Raw genomic sequence first — 18,426 nt, forward strand, 5'->3', positions numbered from 1 at the left:
AATTTCTACACCTACTGTACATAATAATTGTCATGAGAAATTATCTTCACAGCCTTCTAAGCTTCCCATTTGCAAACAATGATCTGTGTGATAATAATATCTCTATAGCTTACAATGCATACACATTAGCCTGGTGTACACACAGTACAACTTCCCAATAGAAGTCAACATGGATCATCAAAAGTTTGTTCCATACTTCATAGCTGGGAATAAAATGCTTGGCATGTTTTTATCAACAAAATAGTCATTTTCAGTGCCTCTGGCTGCATATTGTTCCTGACTAAATGGACATGCTACAAACCTCCTATATTCCAGCATATGGCTTTCTTGCGTGCTTCAGAAAGAGAAATTAAGCAGTCATAAGCATTAATAGTCTCTATAGAAGATTTTGCAGTATTATATCTCATAATATGGTTGCATCAAGAGATGCCTCTTTAAAAACCAGAATATTTTTACATTCAGAATGAAGTATTATTTTCTCCCCATTTCTCATAATCCTTTAATATGGCAGACATGCACCTGATCATGCTGTTTCCCATACAGCAAAGCATGTCTGTGTGCTGTAAGCACTAATGCACTTCATGTATATGATACTTGTTCTGCCAAGTTACCTCTCTTTATGCATGCTGCAAGAACATTATTAATTAAATATTTTTCATTAACAGCATTTTCAATTGTGTACGCTATCTGTAATTAAAAAAAAAAACCAACTTATTTTGCTTTGGATTAAACTGTGTTTTAAATTACAGACTGCATTATTATACATATCCCCCTCCTCAGGCAGAGGCACATGCCTACATAGATACACACACGTACACTCGCACACACACGCAGAGCAGAGCAGTGCCTTTTCCTCTGAATATCCTGTGTCCCCTGTAGCCCTTTAATGCTTAAGGCTAAAATGCTAAAATACTGAAAACAGGTGTACCTTGACCCTCTGAAGATCTGATAAGATCTGACTGGATCAAAGGCCAAGGTCACTTGAGTCATGAGATTGGCTGAGTGATATTATTTTTGTCATGGTTCCAAACCGTTGAGAGGTAGGACTCTGATTCTGGCACATGAGAATCAAATGATATGATAGTCTAGTTATTAAATATGACAGATAGAAAAAGCTGTATGTTGCACAGCTACTCTGTGATTAGTACCCTATATTTTACAATGTCACTGCTCCGAATGCTGTAATACTTCCAAGACTCTTTCAAGAACTAAGGCTTTTGAATTTAAAAAGAAATAATACAAGAAGATACAGATGAAATCTGGTAACAACTCTATAAGATTTCACAGCTTATTTTCCCAAACAGCATTCTACTTCAATAAATCAACTGTAAAACTAGTTCTCTACCACTGTTTTTTCCTTTAAATCTTTAAATATTTTATTTTATTTTAATCAGGTAGATAAATAAACTTCTATGAAGCACTAGAGGAAGGCAAAAAAGGAAAAGTTAGCTCTATCTCCTCATTTTCGTGCTATACTTACATATAGATGCAGCATTTTCAATCCAGCTCTAGTCCCCTACAGGTAACCTATCCCGAGGGTTAGGGAGGAACCCCACCAACAATAAAAATGCCCATCTCACCCATGTATCTCAAACACTATCTTTTTAATGTTATCAAAAGTAGAGTAGTTTGATGTTTAGCACGGCATGTCTAACTTACACAACCTATCAGTTTATGCATCTGTAAACTGGATATATATTTCTCTCTCCCTGATGCTTTGCAAATGTTTTTCAAATGCTTTGAGATCCACTGATGAAAGGCATTTTAGTAGCATGCAGTATCACTGACATGAGCGTCTTGAGTGCCTACTTGCATTTTGAAAATGCAGCCTTTTGTCTTTAGAAGGCCTAAAACCCTAATTAAATAGGAAGATTTTTGTGGGCTGAGGGATTGTACAGTATTAGATAAGTTAGCAACAAACCCATCAAGTAGTCCAAGGGGAAAAAAATAAAATGCAATCAGGTAATCTTACAATCAGCAGATAAAAGCTAAATAGAAACATATTACATAGCCTGTAACTGTAATAGACTAACACTGCATTATTTCCAAGACATAACTGTTGCGTACAATCAGAAAGAAAGCGAAGAACCATTAAATGCTCAGTGAAAATGGGATAGGAAGGGAGAACTTGGATTCAAAACTTGGGATTTTCTATCGTTTCTTCTCAGAGAATGGATGATTGCTTGTTACAGATACTAAAAATGATCATATTAAGACATGTCTGAACGGGCAACAGTTGCTACTGTGCTTAAGACCAGAGCTGGAAGGAATGACTGTTTCTGTTTTGAGTAGAAGTGGGCCCCCTGGTCTCTAAGAATGTGTGCATGATGTATAATAGGTACCTGTCTGATATAATTAATTATATTTTTCCTAAATTTAACATTGCCTGAAGGGTAAAATCATTTTGCTTGGTGAAATCCCTCATGCCACACAAAGTCTTTGCGCAAGCCAGATTTAATTGCTGTGATAAAACCACAAGAAAGACCAGGTTTGCATTAAATCTATAACCACATCTAGTGAAGAATAGCTTTAATCACCTTTGAAATGGTGACCACAAGATAATTAAAGGGAAAGTGTTCTCATTAGTAATTATCCAGGAATATCAAATCTCAGTTTATCATGAAGTCAAATTTAAACTGGCTTGGCATGGTTTTAATTTTTTCCTCTATTTCTGAGGTTATGAATCTCCTAGAATTTCTTCTATGAGGGTGGGAAAAAATTCAAGTTTGCCCTGTGTAATTTCACAATCCACTGTCATGTTTCATTTCCTGGGTCAGGGCTGGTCAGAGTGAAGATACCAGGTAACAGCAGTGACTTCTCATTGACATCTTTGCCATTTGCACATGCAAGACAAACTGAAAACTGAAGTTTTTCATTCTCTTTAAAGACAGCAATATTGGTGTTGCTACGAGATGATATATCTTCTTGTTGCTATCACAAAATCCTCTTCAGTGTAGTTTCTCTGCTCTTGGTAACAAATACTTGGAGTCTTGCAGATATGCTTCCGGTGGAAAAGGGAAGCAGAGTCTAACTTGAATCTAAGCAATAACTTGCTTTAATTTGCACGTGTAAATCAGCACGGCAAGAGAGTTTTTCAAACAGCATGCAAGACCACCCCTATTCTCCCAAATCAAAGCATAGCACTGATTCTAGGCTTTGCCAAGAGTCACCTGTGTTATGAACTGACCCTAATCAAAGACCAGGGCAGAGAGCAAATTCTCCTGCTGTTCACATTGTTTCCTCTGTTTGAGCTGTTTAACAAACCTAATAATACACACCACATCTCATCAGGCTCAGCATTTGCTTGCTTGTAAAGAAAATGAATTTAGGAGACTATATTTAAGAACATCAGATAGCGATAACAGCACAACATGACATATGTAGCAGTGTAAACTTGATTCTTTTACAGGAACTTATTTTCCTCTGCATACTTTCTTTGTTTTCTTCCTCCTTTCCTCTTTACACACCTTAGCAAATATGCCAGGAGGGGAGATTCTGGTCTGGTCTGAACTGTTGCCTATGAAATTTCAGACAGTTTGATTTTTGGCTTGGCAAAGTTTGGTGGGGGTTGCTTTCAATATTAGGCTTATAATGAAAGGCTTGTTGTAACCTTATCTATGTTATGTGGAAGAGATCAGCATCACTCAATCATTAAAAAAAAGCAGAAGGCTTCTTTTCTTTCTTTAAATGTAATTTAGTTTTCCTTTCCCCCAAGTCTCATTGTGGGTTCACTGAGCTATGCTCCCCTTCAGGCAGAAATGGAAACCAGAGGAGTTGCATTCCTTCAGTCCGTTTCTGACAGTGAGTGTGGCTGCATCAAGCTTAGCAGCTAAAGCCTTGCCCATTACTCTGTAGTGCAGCTGTGCAGAACTTGGCTGTTTCGGATCACAGTGCTTTTATAGAGACTTTCCCAAAGATTTCACTTGGTTTGTTGCTGCTGAATTGCACTTTGAGACAGGCAAACACAAAAATAAGTTAAAAAAAGTATCAAAACACTCAGTGAAAAACCTTGCATTTCATCTGGTTTTGTGTTGAAATTGCATGGTGCTATGAAGTTTGCATTATACAGAGGAATAAAAGAATTATTTGAACCTGGCCCAGGTTCGTTTTGAAACATTCACAAACCATAACAAAACTTTCAACCAATGTAAAGTGAGATCCAAATTTGTAATTAAACTGGGCCATTTTACATGGATTCAGGTTTCATAATGCAGGTCTCTTACAGCTGTACTCTCAAAGGAACATATTCCTATCTCAAGATGGGATTTACATACTGTATGTAACTCCCCACATATCCCGGCAAGATTATTACTTTCTTATGTAGCCGTAAATCCTACAGCTTTATGTTATGTCAAGGGAACGGATAATCAGCTCGCTAAGGGCCAAATCCTACCCCCTGAACAGGCACGTCAGGGCCCAAGAGGTAAAAGAAACCCTATTCTTTGAGGGGATAAATTCGCAAGGCACACCCTCCACTGCGGCACAGAAGATGCTCAGTTCATACCGGCATGCCAGGGTCTCTGAGCAAGGATGCAGTCAGCCCCAATAGCCACATACAGAGCAACACAGGAATCAGTAGCCCTGCACCAAACAGATCAGGCATTAGTTAGGTCATGTCAATCAGGTCCTGACACACATCACTCTTTTCCCTAGAAGCATTCCCGCAACTTAAATTCAGGGCATGTTGGCCAGCTAACATGGGTATTGTTAAACTATAGAGAGGATAAACAGAAAACATCAGGTTCTGGACTCAAGTGCTACTCCAAGCAATAAGGGGGGAAAAGTGAAAGCAGAATAAAAAAATTATAGCTCTGCATCATATTTGATATTAATGAAACCAGAGTGTTTTTTTCAGAATCTGAATGTTCTTTACTGCAACTTTCCTAACAGCAACAGACAGCCTGAAGAACCCAGTTCTCCGTATGCATACCACCAGCACTCCCCACTCTCTGCCTGCTTAATTCCCATAATTTAGGATGGCTCCTGTCCTGACCACACACAGGCACCCTGAAGCGCACCTATGTGCACAGTATGATCTATTGACACACCAACAGAAAGAAGGACTACAGAATCTCAGCATTTCATAAGGAGTATCACTCTGGAAAGTGAAATTAGCCAGGAAAAAGACCCTGTTTCAAAGGCCAAGAGCAAACAAGAAACCTCCATTCTCCGCAGCAGCCCTCCCATAAGGATAGCTTGCTTCTACTCAGCCTAAGCACTGCCCACATCAGGCGAGCACCAGAGAGTAGGACATTGCCTTGCTCAGATCTGATCTCTAACACTGGACCCAGCTTCCTTCCTCCCTCAGTCTCCCTGCCAAGCTAAGGCCCTCCCAACACACCCCTTTTATGCTGTGCATGGAGGGGTGTGTATAGGAAGCAATTAACTCCCCGCAGCTGGCCTAATTCCTACAGGATGGAGAGACAACTGTGGTCCCTTTTCTAGCCAGCTTAAGGATTAACCTCTTCTTACCCAGTGTCTCGAGGGGGTGCATGCACCCTCGCACACAGTGAGTTAGGGTACAGCTCTGAACGTATTTGACAGCTGACTTTCAGCAGCGGTCCCATATCTGAATGACAGAGGGCTATCTGTCTTTAAACAAAACATAATATCAGTAACAGATTAAAAACAAAGTTCTGTGTTGACATTTGTTATTATAAATCTGGTCCAAGCAAATATAATCATGCCCTGTAGAGATTAACTGAAAGCATTGGAAAGCAAGTCAGAACCATACAGTAGAATCTTCTTTCATTCATGCAAGTGATTAATATATAATTGAATGATAATATTACAAATAAAAATACATGGCACTTAGATAGCACCTGCCATCTGAGGATCTCAGCACTTTGCAAACAGCTACAAAATCTCACACATGCTAACAACATGGCTTATGATCTTTTCAGCCTAACTTTTCAAAACTTTACATACCATATGAACGTGTTAAAACCAGGAAATGAATATGCCTGTGACTTCACAGAATTAGACATGCTTTTAGGTCTAAATCTGGTGCAAATATGTGCCCACCCTATGTGAATCTGGCCCCAGAGTGGCTACAGTTAAGATATTATTGGAGTGAGGTATATATGTGTGTGTGCATACATATTTAATTACTATCTGAGTTTTCATTCATTTAGGGTGTGTCTTGGTTCAAGGAAAGGGAAAGAACTTGTAGTGCCAGAAGTCATCTTTACCTTATGCTGCCTGAGACAGAAAAAGAGGTGGTACAGAGCTCAAAACGGAGCTCCTGAGACACAAACCAAAGGAGTTTGGCCAGGTTAGACAGAAGATTCTTTAATGTGCCCTTGATGCAGTCTCTGCCACAAGTGCTCACATAAAGCCCAGCCAGATGTAAAATCTAGATCAGAAGTTAAATTTCCTCCTGCAGGTATGTTGGCAAAGGCACTTGGTGCAGAGCCCCACACATGTACACCTGATTGGTGACTGTGAGGAGTGGTGGGTGAATGATGAAGATACATAAAATAAAGATTAACAGATTCAACCCATGTGCTTGGCAGATATATTAAAGCGTGCACATTGTCATTATGTGCAGGGTTTGGAGAATGCAACAGCAATTCCTGTCGAGAGGCACCAAGAATTAAATGGGCCAGACCTGGTCCCCAGCTTCTCATATGGCCTTAAGAACATGCACTGACTGAACAGGGATGGTGGTGGCTTATGGTTATGGCACCAGCTTAGGAATCTGGGAGGTTGGGATCTATCTGCAGTGTGGCCAGGGATCAACTGTGTCACCTCAGTTAAATAATTTCTCTCCATATTTCTGCTTTCTTTCCACTTCAGGGTAAACACTCTCTCCTTTTCAAAATCAAGTAGGATTTTTAAGGTATTATTTAGTTCCATTAAAAGGCAGTTTCTAATGGTCTAGTGGTCTGTGTGATGCAAGGAGACCCAGGTATGTGAGCACGACAGCTCTCCATTAATCTCTTGTTCTTGGCAAAGCCAGTATTATTGATTGGGTATCATACCAGATGAGGCCTCACAAAACTACTGTAATTTTAATATACCTTAATTTCAATAATATGAAGTACTGCTGAGCACAGTAATCCATTAATTGAAGCTTTTTGTTTTCAGATATATGTATCTATCTCAATACAAAGTTCTTTTAAGAAAAAGGACACATTTCCCTTCCTCCCTCCCTCCCTCCCTCCCTCCCTCCCTCCCTCCCTCCCTCCCTCCCTCCCTCCCTCCCTCCCTCCCTCCCTCCCTCCCTCCCTCCCTCCCTCCCTCCCTCCCTCCCTCCCTCCCTCCCTCCCTCCCTCCCTCCCTCCCTCCCTCCCTCCCTCCCTCCCTCCCTCCCTCCCTCCCTCCCTCCCTCCCTCCCTCCCTCCCTCCCTCCCTCCCTCCCTCCCTCCCTCCCTCCCTCTCCTTCCTCCTCAGAACTGTTCTTTCCCATCTTTGTTCTAGAGACACTTAATCCTCTTCACACTAAACTCTTGAGTGAAAAATCCATCTAAAGCATCTGTTTCTCAAAGTCAGACTATTCAATCAGGGACCAGAAATAAAACCAGGTGAACAGTCACACACAAGGAATAACTTAAAGTAAATAATCATAGTGTTCAAATTACAGATAATTCGTAGGGTACAGTTTGCTCACAAAAATAATTCAGCAGACAATTACAAATAATGAACTAATTTGGGAAAATCGCAATCAGCTTGTATGCATTACATTTACAGAAGAGCTGAATTTGCTGGATGAATTATTTGTTATGAAGAGTTCAACCAGCTCTACTATTTACTTCATAGAGTAGCTAAATCCAAAGAGCACACAGTGGAAACCACTGCAGAATGGAAATATTTACATATTATCTATGTTTGAAGTGTGCAATGAAAGTTGGAGAGAATACACAGCTAAAAAGGCATGCTAATCACCCTGGAAATCATAATGTAAAATTAGCATGCAATAGATGTTAAATGGCAAGCAAATAAATACAGACATGTGACCAAACTGGGCCAGAAAATTCCAGATCAGTATTGTACTTCCTCACTGATAGCATTTATCTCATGGGTAGAGGAATGGAATGTTGTTGTTACTATTGTTGCAGGGCACAGACCAAAATTTCAAGCTCATGTGACTTACACACACACAAGATTCCTAATTTCTACCCCATAGAGATTGACTGATATTACCAGGTTCATACTAGAATCTGACGGAGTGCAAGGTGTTTGGAGCTGATTATGCAAAAATCTGTGGGCTATCTTGAAATTTTGAGCCCAAATTAACAAAACTGGAATATAATTGCGTTTCACAGTAATTCCATTTAGTTTTGGTTCTTCCTGAAGACAAGGCAAGAAATGGAACAGGATAGATGGACACTGGAAAGAACTCAGATTTAACCCTCTGTTCTGGGCTAATCTCTTCTTGGTACACTTTGGGATCTTTCTTTGCAGGAGCTCATCCTGTCTTGTCTTAGCTATGGGCTTTCAAAGTACACCTTCTACATAAAATCACTCAGTTCTGACCTAGCTTGGGCCAAGTTTTAGACCAGAGGATATTTATTAAACAGCTTCACGGTTCTAAACACATTTACACTGTTCAACAGCTTTAAATAAGGAATTTCTCATGAACAATATCTTCTCTCAATTTCACAATCCCTATTATAGACCATTTATAAATCCCTTGTGGAAAAATATTATTAAGGCAACATTGAAGAAAGGAGCTTAAAATGAACATATGTTATTTTGGTAAAGTCAATAAATTATAGCCTTTCTTGTTCTCCTTTTCTCCCCTTCTTTGTTTCCCCTGTTTGGGGTCAGACCAGGTCCAAATAAAACTGAGTAAGGATTTAGGAGTCAGTTTGGGATCAATCCCTTTTTAACAGTGCTGTTCTTACCACACCAGAATGTTATATAGTTTCAGTTTTTTCTCTTTTTGAATGTTGGCCATCATTTCAGTCTGCGTGCTTTGCTGTACAGAATTTGATATGCAAGTTGCAGAAGTGTCCCAGATTTGGCTTTGACCAAAAAGTAAGTTTCCTAAGCACCCTCTATCCCCAGCACTTCTAAGCACTCGTATTCCCTACTATACCGTACGGCACTGGAATACTCAGTGGGAGTTGAGGCAGTAGAAAAATCCTGGGTGAGGCTACATGAAGCTACAAACACCATTTGAAAACTGAAGTTGTCTCGCCGCTCTGACCAGAAAGTCTCCACAAACCACTAATAAATGTACTCCAGACCACAGTTGGGGAAAGGCTGAGATAGACAAATCATTTAATAACTAGAACATGCTCTTCATTCACAGTGCTTTCTTTAAAGGGGAATGAAAAAGGGGCACAGTGTTTGACAAAGCATTTCCTTTAGGCAATACAATACTTACTTTTAATTTATAATCCAGTTTACTTGGCCAAAATGACTTTTCCTTCTCATTTCGCTGCTATGTACTTTGCTGGGAGCCAGCTGGTCACCACTTTCTGCCCTAGAGGTAGCTGCTTTGTACTGGTGCTTTATATTGTTGCGAAGTGCTTAGGGATTTACAAGATGGAAGACACTATAAATGTGAGAAATTGTGGAGCTCGTTAAAGTTATTACGAAACTTCCACTTTGTATTAGTCAGATCTTTTCACAGCCACTTTACCACTGAAGTCATCAAAATGTCATCCATCCTTTCAACTGGGAGAGAGGGCTCACCAGATTCATTTAAATGGCATTATCCATCCCAAAATTCTGTACAATTTGGATGACTAAGGCCTGCGCCCAGTTAATCCCGTTTTGCAAAAATAAAACAGGCTCACATTCTGCAAATTTCAAACTATCCAGAATTTGAACTCTTCCTATATGCAATGTTTGTTAAACACAGACAAATGTAACCATCCCATCTCAAAAAAAACAGGTTATTCAGACAAATCCATAACTTAATTATCCTCTACTTCTCTGTAGTTCTTGCATGTGGCAAATCATGAATGAAAAGATTTGATTTACAGCTCAGGACATCATAGACAAAAACAATCATTACAGCACATGCACGTACACAAAATCTTCATCAGCTTAAGTTAGTCCAAATGGTCCGGCAAGGAAACAAAGAATTAACTAATTCATTGTGTGAGCTGCCTGGTCATTAGCAGCTCTACAGAAAGAGATGGCAGCTTAACTAAAACATTATTGTTGAAGTAAAAAAAAAAACACACCACAATTATGACATTCAATTATTCTATTAAGCGAAATTAACTATTCTTCTTGTTCTTTGAAAAGAGCAAGATAAAGCGCGGAATCCAAATAATTAGGTCAGCAGCAATGAATTCTGAACAAAAACTGTCTAGACTTCTATTTTCATTTTCAGATTTGAGTGGTTGGGTTTTGTGTGCCTGTGTACGTTTGCTCCTTTGAATTCTCAGGGTGGTCACGTTAATAAGTTTGCCCCGGCAGGTAGAGTGAAGCCTGGATCAAGGTGTGGCATTCTCGCTTTGATGTCGGCTGTCACGCTCGGCTGCTTCTCGATCTCCCTGGCTGCCATCAAGTCTGTTGTCGTGGGAGACCAGGTAAACCAGGGCTGTTCTGCTGTTTGGCACAACTCAAAGGAGAGTCAGTTCAGATATGCTGTGAGGGGATACATAACTCGTAATAAACTTTTAAATAAAAAGGCATTGATTCTCACTGGGCTTTTAGCAGAGACCACGGTATGTTAGTGCAATGGCAATTATCAAGGTCTGTTTGTAAAAGGTCCTGCAAAGGGGAACGATACAATGGAAAGGAAATGGTGGACCAAGATAAATAGTGAGTTGGCATGTATTTAGAGAATTAGAAACACAAACCACAAAAACCTTATAAAGGAAAGGTGGAGAGTGGGGAGGGCGTGGAATAAGGCTTTCTTCGACTGGGAATTTGCTGGACATTTAGTGAAAGGAAACAGAACACTTACAAAGCAGTATTTTCCCATCTTTTCTATTCCTACAAACACTAGTAACTAATAGCAGCTGTCTGCAAAGCAAGATGCAAAACTGAATGAGAAATTCAAAAGGAAGAATCCAATACTAGCTTTTCCTTGAGCACAGGGAGGTCTGTTTCAAAGGGGAGCTCAGTAGGTACAGTCTATTATTTATTAGTGTGACTAACATGAGGAACTCCCATGGTTCACACGAGGAAGTTCTTCCCTGCTTATCTCAACATTCTGTAGCATAAAACCTTTCATGCACGTTGCTCTCAAATGTCAAAAATGTTTTCATCTGAAAAAGAGGGTAGAAACAAAGTGGACTCATCCCAGAAGCTGCATCATCGTACTGTATTTCTGAGATGATGCTATGATGTAAACTGTAACTGCTTTCAGCAGCACTGAACACCGAAGATTTTAAAAATCAAACATTTTAATAGAAATGTGAAAGCTTCTGTTTACCAAAGACTCTATCTGCTGATCTTATTTTCTAGTCTTTACCCAGGATGGTAAATGGTCTCTAACACATGGAAATTTTGAGTGAATGAATATGGGACCTCTGAATTTGGTCCATTTAACCTCAAACAAAGTGTATGAAAATGGAAAACCAGTCATTAGCCTCAAGCTTTTCTAAAACTGCATACCAGAGCAATGCTTATTTATTTCTTCTATTCTTTCAAAGTTGCTACCTTGAGAAAAACATACAGCTAGGGTCAAAATCACCTTTCAAGGCCACCTTAAACTGAAGTTAGCACATTAATACAATGCAAATAACTTCTGAGGATTTGTGGAGGACTATGAGCAGCCACATACAATCCAAACAAGCTGAACTACTGGAAGTAATCTTGCTGCATGGCTTTTTTGACAGCATAATGAACAATACCACTGTCGTCACAATAAACCCTACAATTTGAAAACAAGGCTGAAAACACTGCAACCACCAGTGAATTTATGAATAACTTCTGAGGCTAAACATGGTAAACCAAGGAACTCGTCCACTGCCTAACCTCAAAGTCCTGCTCATGGAGGCTCCCTCATTTCATGGTTGCCTCACACTCCTTCACATGGCACCTACACTTTACGTTCTTCTGCTCCATGGCTGATGCAGCCTGGACTGTCATTTACTCATTTTACATTTAGTCATTTTACATTTACTCTTTCACAAACCCAGGTGATTACCTGGAACTGGCCTAGTGGGGGATCACAGCCTGAGAGGGGCTGTGCTATACATGTGGGAGTACACCAGCCAGTGCAGCCCTGCCATGGTGTAGCAAAAACCAGGTTTCCAGACCTTAGAGAGGTACAAAACAAGAGATAGTTCATCAGTTTCTCAAGAAACTACAAACAAGGTCTCTGGGGGGGAAAAAGTGTCTCACCAGGAACAGCCTTAAAACACACCGTTCAAAAGAAAATTAACATTTCAAAGGTGTAGACAATCCATATCTAACATTATGGAGAGAGAATAAGACAGACCATTGACTTAGGAACTGCCTGTCCAGCAGCAAAGGCTTGTAGGAAACGATCCCAAGATTCAGTGTGAGATGAGAAGATGTTACAGAGCATCATATATCAGTGCAGAACCAGTTTAGTCATTTATTTGATGTTTATTTGGAGTAAACTGCGAGGAGCTCTTAGGCAAGTTTCAACCACAAGGTCTGTGGAGTTATTACTGTGGTCAGTTCAGTTCCTGAAGTCCATAAATAATCTTATTTTTACTTTTTCTTTTTTTCCCCTTGTGGACTGTAAGTGTTCATTATTTTATCAATGTTAACAATGGAATATATGAGTAAAACTTCCAGAGGCATCTAAATGACTTAAGGACAATAAATTCCATTGGCTTTGGATTCTAAGTCAATGAGATTCATTTGAAAATTTTACCTTTTATCTGCATGCTTCATTAGTCAGATTTATTAACCAATCATTTAGGAAGGAAAGGGCCAGAGCAAAAGGATCCCCAAAGTGTAAAATTTACAGCACTGCTATCTATCCTCACCAATTGCCCAAGTTTAATTCTCTAATTTAATTCATTAATTAAAGAATATGCTAATTGACTGAAAAACTCAGGCAGAGGTTTCTCTCTGAGCTCTTTCCTGTTGAGAAAAACGGATCCCAGTTCCTAACCAAATACACATATCAAGCATAAGACCATTGGAATTCTTTTCAGATCTGAGCTCCTGTTTAGCACAGAAGTACTTTTCCCTGTTGAATATACTATTTCACCTGAACTTTCTGAAGAAATGGGATTTTCATAGTTTGCATTTCTCATCAATTCTCCAGCCCATTGCATTCCATTGTCAGCAAGTTCATTCCAAATACTGCATCCTGAGTTATTTTCCACTCATTTAATTTCACTCATTTTACTTGATCTCTATGCCCTAGTCCTACCTAAAATAATTCCTCAACATTTTCACCAAGACTGAACCAAATGGACAAAAAGCCTAAAGGACTTAGAAAAACATCTCTGCAGAGCAGAGTGTTTGTGTTTCACTGTAATTCCTTTTTTCCATACTGCTGACATCTCTGCAGGTAGCTTTTTTGCCTCTGGGCAATAGGGTCATAGGTTCATTATACAGCGAAGGGGGAAGGCTGGAGAACTTCCTTTCCTCTTGGCCCAACGCGGCATGTGTGCTATGCAGTGTATTTCTCCACTGTTCCCATCTGCTACATAAACATTTAATAGCCCACAACTGTGTTGAAAAGCTGATAAATTCTGACACATTGGCCCATTTTCTCACTTAAGCCTACAGTACGAAATAGTATATGGCCTTCTCAGCAGGAGAACGCATTCAGGTCCCATCCCTATTTTTTCAATGTGTTTTCAATATAAACTCTTTCAGATTCAGAGCTGAATATCTTACAGCAACCATTGACCTCACACTCATGATAAAAAAGAAATCAAAAACCCCCAAACAGCATTGGGATTATTGGCCTGTGAATATTTCTGTCTATTTACAGTAGATCAGAATTAGTAAGAGAGATAGAATGGAGGTTTTATATCATCAATTTAACATTAATTACCTAAATCTCTTTGAGGACATGTAACAAAAAGCCCCTGACATTTGTGTCACAAAGATTATTATAACATATTGCCAAGTCATAACATTGCTGCACTGGTAGATAGAATTCAAATTCAAATCCAGGCTAAAGATGCTACAGCTGTCACCCTTGCCCAGAAAAGCCCTCTTAGGTTCAAAAGTTAGCCGTCCTCCTGCCTCCCTCCACCAAATCAGCTCCTGATCCCTGGAGATTACTAATCCCGACTTCTCTGCACATAGTTGACAGGAAGAATAAAGCTATTGTGCCTTCCTAATAATTCAGGCTAATCACATATTTATAAAAGAAAATTAGGAAGAAGTGATTAACTCCTTCCAGTTCAGTTATTGATAGTATAGAGTTAATAAAGAGGCGGCTGGAATAGCTTTAAAATGTGTTTAAATTTTAACGCACTGTTATAAAATAATAAATGTTTAAATAACTACATTTTGGATTAGCCTCGTTGCCCAATATTGCACCACGGTCACCAAGGAAACATGGAAAGGCAAGTTGACAGAGGCTTTCGTTTTGGACTCACGTATTCAGTCTGAAAGTGCAGCTGTAAGTCATGGCAGGTCCAGTGCAGGTGTCCACCTTTCTGAAGGAAAAGGGTGTAATAACCATCTGAAATAGAGAATTCATGTATTCAGGATATGACTGGAGTCCCTGCAAGTTAGGAAGAATTTCCATCCTTATTTTTCTGTGTATTATAATGCTATGAATCGTAGAGTGATTCTGCATTCAGTGCAACACAAAACAGAGATGGCTACTACTCTTCAGTGTTTGCAGTCCCTAGCAGTTCAGTATTAAAAGAGTACTGGTAGACCTAAAAATGACAAACCAGAAAAGCCTCAAAAAACCCAGAACCCAGCTAGTCATCCCACCACATCATGGATTTAGGCAGGAGCTGTTCCCCCATTCCTGTGTTCCTGGTATTTCCTGCGTCTCCCACGGAAGTGTTGACTCACTCCTGACTTTCTCGAGTTCCCATTCGAGGAGAGGCTGAGCAGTGTTTGCTGCCACCAATGTGTAACAAAGTCATAGGCACACAGCACCTTTCAAGAGAAAAATCAGTATATCAGAAGTTGGGGCCCATGGCACATAAGGTCCTCTAGGAACAGAGCGGGAAATGGTATATTTAAAGAGAGCAATATGCTGGAAGAAAATGAATTACTGAATCCACCCTCATATTGTCCTGTCCTCAACAGCAAGCAATTTAAAACAGCATCGTCTCTGCAGTAACACCTTTAAAAATAAAGTGATATGCATATTTTTGTTGTTAAAAATCTTTACTTTTATCAGGCACCAGTCACCATGAATATTGGCAAAAACTGGTAACTTTTGGATTCTTCTCCATATACTGACAATCTGTTCAGGCATCCAGGAAAGGAATGGTGAAAACTTTAATAATGCTTTGAAAATTAACCTTTAAGCTTAGCCAAAAATAGAATGAAAATACAATATTTCTATGGAAATCCAGCTACATTTCAGGCACTTCCTTCCCCTTGACCCAACTCCATTTTTACTTCAGCTTCAAAACTGCTATTTAGGAGTGGGAAAAAGCAGGAAAGACAGACAACCAAAAAGGACAAACAGCAGGATATTAAAGACCCCAATCCTACTCAGTATTTGTGCTGGTAACTGGGGAGAGCTGAGGTCGTGCGTGCAAGCAGGGGGACCTGTTGGCAAGGGTAGGATGTTTGTATGGGATGAAGGAACGGCAGGTTCAAATCATCGCTCTGCTTGGCTTTGTCTTTCACAATGAATATTTAATAAATCTCACTTCAGACTGATTCAGAACAGGGACCTGAATGAACATAATCTTCCACATCCAACAAAATTTTCAAAGTGTCTCCACTTCACACTGGCTGAGCAGAAATGTGTTGGTATCTTAAAAAATGTACTGAAATTTCTGGTTTTCAGGCAGCCTCGTTTCAGAATAAGATTTGAAGAACTCTATTTCTTTTTTTTCCCATTTTATCAATAGCCAGACTTATAGCACTTCTCCAGTAGTGATTAAGAGAGAAACAGGAGGATCTGAGATGCTACAGCTGAATCGGGATATGTTTTATCTAGGAAAAACAGTGTATTTCTAATAAATATTAAAATCAAAGTGAAGAGAGACAGGTACAGCTCTAATGCATTTTAGCCAGCTGAAGTAAATCTCATTTGTTTATCCTGACCAGTTAATGGGTTAAAAAATGGTTCAGCACTGTATTTACCTCTCATTCTGACACTGTCTGAAGAATGGATTGTTTCTTTCATTTTTTTCTTTTCTCAGAAGACTGTGAATTCGTGTGTGATTGTTTTCCTCCTTGTCCTTCTCTCTCTTCTGTTATATGATTCATGCTGAATGCTTGTCATCCATCCATTGAGTTGTTTGGTCATGGACATTCCCAAAGAAAATAAAAGAGATTCCAAAATAAAATACTAAAACCAGAGGCTTACAATGACCTCTTAGTATGAATGAGCAGAAGAAAATGAATGTTGAGGAAAAAGTTTCATGCTTACAAATATTTATCTTGAAATATTAACTATTTATGGCGGAAAATAGCCGCAGATACATGATTGGTAAATTGTCTTATGTTTAAATAATGTGTCTAAAGTTTGACTGAGCACAGAAGTTCATCTTTAAATAAACAAATGGTACCATAATGTTATAGTCATTAAATATAAACAAGCAGCGGTCATGGTACCCGCCTGCCAAACTAAAGTTGTGCAGAAGCATCCGAGTTTCCTTAAGCTCTTTCAGTGAACTGTGAACAGGTTCGTTTCAAGGAAAGTCACTGAAATGTGTTACGCTCACAGTTTTTCCTTTCATTGCACCTCAGTAGCCGAGTCTGCTGGTGAACTGAGGTTGCTGGGAATGGAAATAAAGGAATATTTCCTAATGTTGCCAGCACAAATAGGTTACTTGAGCTCTCTCTCCAAATACTTCAGCTCTTCAGCACTTGTTATAGAATCACGTTTAACGTACCTGAGATGCAATACCCTGTTTGAGGTACAGGAGACAGCGGCAGGAACAGGCATGTGAGCAAGGAGTTTCATTTGGCTGATTTGCTGGGTTTGTCTCTGTTGCTGAGCCCGTTATTACAGTGTGAACTGCTGGCCACTGTCCGTTTGTCTGGTTCCCGTCCTCACGGTAGCACAGTTGCACTGCCAAGCATCTCATCCCTGTTTCACTGTTATGAGGACTGATAGTTTCTCATTCTTACAAGAGGATTTTCTTTTTGCTTTTTGGGGAAGTCAGGTTAGAAAAGTGGTGCATCCAAATCTGAAAAGGTGAGAAGGACTTGGTAAATGCAATGAGAAAAATACTCTAGAAAAAGAAATTAATTAATGCCTGTTAGCCCGGGACCAGATTTCTCCTGTGACCAAAATGTTGTTAGGGAAAGCTGCAGACATGCTCCAAAGGGTAATATTACTTGCACTCTTGGAAATTTAGGACTTGTGAAAGAAATTGAGACTGCTTCTTCATATGTCCCTTTCCCCCCACCTATAGTTCTCCTAAATCTTGCCACTGTGGCCGATAGGTTTAGCCTTTCTGAAGGGCGCAGCTGCAGCTGGTTGCAGCAAGAGGAGCTGCCTGAGGGCTGCTGTAGTACATGGAGAGCTCAGTAGAGTAAGACCGTGACCCTGAACCCAGCATTTAAATCAGACATAAAGCAGAGTCCAGAGCACTGGGCTCACTGTCTCCCTCTTGACAGTCTCAGTGAAGAGTAGGTTTGTGTTCTCAATAGGGTGGAGCTCTCCAACCGTATTTTTATACATAATTTAAAGAATATATGTAATAAAGAAGCAGTTTCTTTCTCAGTTCTCCCTTTTCAATTCATAGTTGCATGAAATGCGTATTTACCACTTTAGGAAAATCACATTTAAAAGTACATTTGAAGAAGCAGGAGAAATTCTACCAAAGGCAATGGGAATTAAGAGACATTCTCTACTGGGGCAAGCAAGGTACCACAAGCAAGTAGCCTCTGCCCATCCATCCACACTTGGATAGCCTATCTAAGCTGTCCAATTCACAGTGTGCAACAGGTCTGACCTGTCCTTCTTTTATACTTTGTGAAGTTATTTCTACAGATATGAACTGGGAGTGAAATGCTACCAACACAGTATTACCTACCTGCTTATGTCCATGGCAATCCATTATTTTGTTCTGGGCAACGGTAAATGATTTGAAAATAGTCAAGACCATAAGGAATCAGATCTTAAATATTTTAAAAACTTATCAGATCACATTGCAAACAACGGAGTGTGCTATGGAAAGCATTTTTAGCTTGGGGAATGCAGATAAGAAAACATAGGGATCAAGCAATTAAAATCCTTGATTCCCCCCTCCCACCTCCAGCATATGGCAGGAAATTGGACCAGAATCAAGTGATGTCTCTCCTCAGTGGAGTCTGACTTCTGACCTCTAAGACAATGGAGTCACAAGCTATCCTGAGGCTTGATTGAGAAGCCACTTCAACATTTCCATAAGTCATTCTGCCATTGCAGATCTGTCACAA

This window comes from Pygoscelis adeliae, unplaced genomic scaffold, assembly GCF_000699105.1.
Source record: "Pygoscelis adeliae isolate BGI_AS28 unplaced genomic scaffold, ASM69910v1 Scaffold374, whole genome shotgun sequence".
NCBI classification, from domain to species: domain Eukaryota; kingdom Metazoa; phylum Chordata; class Aves; order Sphenisciformes; family Spheniscidae; genus Pygoscelis; species Pygoscelis adeliae.